The sequence below is a fragment of the Phodopus roborovskii genome, unplaced genomic scaffold (assembly GCF_943737965.1).
Source record: "Phodopus roborovskii unplaced genomic scaffold, PHOROB, whole genome shotgun sequence".
Lineage (NCBI taxonomy): Eukaryota > Metazoa > Chordata > Mammalia > Rodentia > Cricetidae > Phodopus > Phodopus roborovskii.
In genome coordinates this window covers 61191557-61195703 of record NW_026126407.1, presented here as the reverse complement: position 1 = coordinate 61195703, position 4147 = coordinate 61191557, and the positions used below count along the sequence as shown (strand labels likewise).

Genomic DNA, 4147 nt, shown 5'->3' with positions numbered 1-4147 from the left:
CTGTTGGCCAATAGGAAAGGAAGAAAGGAGGGACTAGGAGACAAGGAGGAAAGAGGAAGTAGTAAGGAGGAGTCAGGATGGAGAGCCTGGAGAGAACAGAACTGCCATTCCTCCGCTTTCGGTAAGACCACGTGGAAATACATAGAAATGGGTTAATAATTAAGACAGAGCTAGCCGATAAGAAACAAGTACCCGGGCCAACAGAATTGTATCTAATACAGAGTCTCTGTGTATTATTTGGGGCTGGCAGAGCGGCAGGACAAGACTAGGCAGCAGGAGGAAAAACCGTACTCCTTACAATGTATATCCAGTGATGGATGTCAGAACTGAAGCTAAAATAAAGTCATTCTTAATGAAGACAAAAAGAAGTCCTTTACAGCACATTTGTAAGGACTCTCCTTAAAAGAAACTGCTAAAAGTTTCCAAACTTATAAAGAATAAAGAAAGGAAGGGGATGGATCAATTAGTAGAACACTAGTAAGCATGAACGACTAAAAAATTACACAAAATGGCTAGGTATAATTTCAGTGCTGGTTTAGTGGAGACAGGCTGGGGCTCATTAGCTAGCAAGTCTAGACTAATTGGTAGAATTTAGGCTCATGAGAATGCCTATCTCAAGAAGGGGTTGGCACATGAAAAGTGACATACTCTCTCTCTATCTCTCTCTCTCTCTCTGTCACACACACACACACACACACACACACACACACACACACACACACACACACATGTTTATTCTTAAAACAGATATCACCAATTGTATAGTCAGGAAAGGCCAAAGCTGGGATTCAGGATAATGACATTACTCATTTATGCTGTCAATGTATGTGTCTTCTGTAGCAATGGTCATTATTGTTTACTTAGAAATTTATTGAACACCAGCTTTTCTAAGCACTAGGGATGCAGAGGTGAACTAAAGAAGCAAGAAATCAACCTAGTATTGACAACATATAAATGGGTTAGATTTTAAACAAGCAAATATTTTCAAAGATAAAGAGAAGTCAGAATGTCCACCAAACCCCATCCAATTCTTCCTTGCAAGCAGATTCCTATAGCTCACTTCAGTGGTCAGGTTACTGCATGACTAGGATTTCTTTTGGAGTTCATGTGGTTAAGACTAAAAACCTAGACAAAGATCTTTTCTACTAGACTGGGCTCCAGGCAAGTTCATAAGCAAGCAAGCAGATGTTTCTGTGAGTATTTCCCTCTTGAGATTGGTTCCTAATGCACAGGCAGTTGTTCTCATGGGTATTCATGATTTCCAAGTAGGTCTCCCTCCCAGAGGAGCCCTTGCATGCTGCAGGCCTACAACAAGAACTCCCTTGCTGGGTATCAAAATCCACTTCAAGCAGGTAGAAACATTTGATTCCCACTGTAGAAATAGTAAAAAATATTTTACACACACCTATGTGTGTATCATCTATTTATTCGTAGGTGACACACACACATATATACATATACATATGTACACACACACACACACACACACACACACACACACACTTTTTACAGCTTCCTAATGGATACTTCTCTCAGTAAATGTCTTCATAATAGAATGTACTTTTTCACAGAGGATGTTTCTCCATGAAGTTTGTCTCCAGCAGCTATTTATCCAATCAGGCATTTTTCTTATCTTTCTGTTCAGTCACTGTGGTGGGCTAAATTCTCTCAACCAAATTCACATGTTTATGTCCTAATTCTCAATGTGGTACTTGGAAAGAGACTATAAATTGCCAAGACTGAATCATAAAGATGGAGCTCTTGTGTAATATGCCATTTATCTTTAAAGGAAGGAGTTGGCTGTGATTGGAGATGTTCACCTGTGCTCCTTTTACTCAGAACATGGAGGAGTGAGAATTGTGAGTTTGACGTCAGCTTGTGGTATATAGCAAAGAGAGAGAGAGGGGGGGGGGGAGGAAGTGAGAACTGATAAAGGCACAGAAAGTGGCTGTTTGCCAGATACATTAAAGGACTTCAGGAGAAAGCACCTGCCAGCAAGCTGATCTCTGATTTTTAACCTCTCAAACTTGAAGACAAGACTGCTGTTGCTTATGCCAGCCAGTCCAGTGTTTTGCACACAGACTGTCTTTCACTTTGTGCTAGAACTTGCAACCATGATAGACTTTGGAGACCCACAGGCATCCCCTGCTCCTCTTATGTTGAACATGATAGTCTAACTCAAGAGAAATAAAAAAATCCACACTAATCTATGACTCCTTTTTGTGCTGATAAAAGAATATACTCCTTGGGAAGCTGAGTGTGAGCTGGAGGCCCAGCTCGAGTTGCTGCTCTCCTTGCTCCCCCTGGCCTCAGGCACGGCTGCTTGAGGGGGAGGACTAACCGCAGCTCTTTGGCAAAGAACTTACCACAAAGTCTGCGACCCAAACTTCTCAGGAAGCCCCGGGGTCATGGCCCAGAAGCACCCCGGAGAAGGAGGGTTGTGTGCAGCCCATCAGAGTGGTGATGCGTCCCTCAGGACATCAGGACCCTCTGCAGACCCTGAAACAATTTCATTCTCAGGACCCGGGGACTCAACAGAGACTGCTCCTAATGGTACAAGTTGCCTCACAAAGAGCACTTTAGTCCTAAGTACACACAGCCCCCAAACCCAGCCCACTGGTCGGATCCAAGTTATGGTCCAGGACCACCTAGGGAAGGAGGCTACCCTGATGAGAGTGAGGCATCCTCAGGAGAGCCAGGAGCGGACCAGGAACTCTCAAGAGATAATGGGGCTGGGTACTAGGAGGATGGGAGCCCTTCTTTTCTTTCCATTCCGACTGCTTGAAACTGCCAGGGAAGCCCTGGGATTCCCGAAGGCACTTACTCTGAGGAAGGAAATAGTTCTTCTAGCAACTTTTGCCAGCCTTGGAGGAAAATGAAGAGTTAGAAGAAGAGTATGATGACAAGGAACCTCTTAAATTTCCCAGTGATTTTTTTTTACGTGTGTCAAGTGTAAAGAAACCCCCATCCCGGAGGCAGAGGCACCGGGTTTTTGACCAAAGAGGATACTCGGGATAGTGGGCGAGAGATTCCAAGTCCCCTGGTCATCATCAGCTGGGCCGAAAACGAAATCAGGTAGGTAAGTGCAGAGGCCTGGGACTGTGGGGAGTGGAGGGACTGTGCCAGCTTGGACAGGCAGGCTTTTGGTGGCTTATTAAATTTCTGGTATTGGTTGGAGAGTATGTGGAAACGTGTGGCCATCTCATTTATGCATGCAGGAAGCTGAAAGGCAGTGACCTGTATGTTTTTTGAGTTTGGGTGGGAGTCTGGGCAGGGAGGTTGGGGGGCTGGGCCCAGGTGATGGTCAGGTTCCTAAGCCAGAGCTTTTACTATGCAGCAGGGCTATTCTCTTTAGGCTGGTGGATGCTTTCCTGCTCCTGGCTCTTGCCCTCTTTTTGGGTTGTCTGCAGTTGGGCTGGCTGTTTTTGGTGGGGCTGGGTGACCGGTTAGGCTGGAGGGATAAGACCACCAGGCTGTTCTCTTGGCTGGGTTCTCTAGCCATGCACTGTTGCCTGACTCTGCTGCGAGGTAGCAGGCCATGGCAGCAGCTGGTGAGATTAGTTCAGAGGAACTGGCTGGAGTTGCCTTGGGTCAAGCAAGGTAACGCACCTGCAGCTGGTGGGCGCCACTGCCAGCCAGAAGAGGAAGTGGCCCGACTTTTGACCATGGCCAGGGTAGCCTCTGGACCCAGTCCAGTCAGTATGTTCCTCAGGTATGGGAGCTGGGGCTTCTCTGGGTCCTGTATGCCTTTATCTTATCATTTGCTCTCAGAGCAGAGCAAATGATACTCACCCTTTTTAAAATGAGTGTATCTTATGTCTTAACTCATTTCAGGGGTTCCTCCCCCTTTACCCTGATGTACTAGTTAAAAGAAAAAGCATATAGCCCTAATATTGGAGATACAGAATTCAGAGTGGAAACTGAAGTTTTCCTCTGACTTTCACTTTATGGGAAACCACCTAACTTCAGGCTTGTTTTTGCAAGAATGGCCAAAATTAATTTTTAAAAAACAGACTTATGCCCTGTGCCCTTGGGTGAGGAGGAAGCATAGAGGGGTTCCCAGAATCCCCCGTGTGAGTCAAGGGTTTGTATTTTTTTAAGTTTGTTCATATTTGTATGTACATATCTATTTAAAGCCAGGGGATTA

At 45.3% G+C, this 4147-nt stretch overlaps 1 pseudogene; it reads left to right on the top strand.

Annotated features, from left to right (window-relative positions):
- Nucleotides 1-2396: 2396 nt before the first annotated feature.
- On the top strand, nt 2397-3785 carry LOC127218778 (dnaJ homolog subfamily C member 14-like; annotated as a pseudogene).
- The last annotated feature ends 362 nt before the right edge of the window (nt 3786-4147 follow it).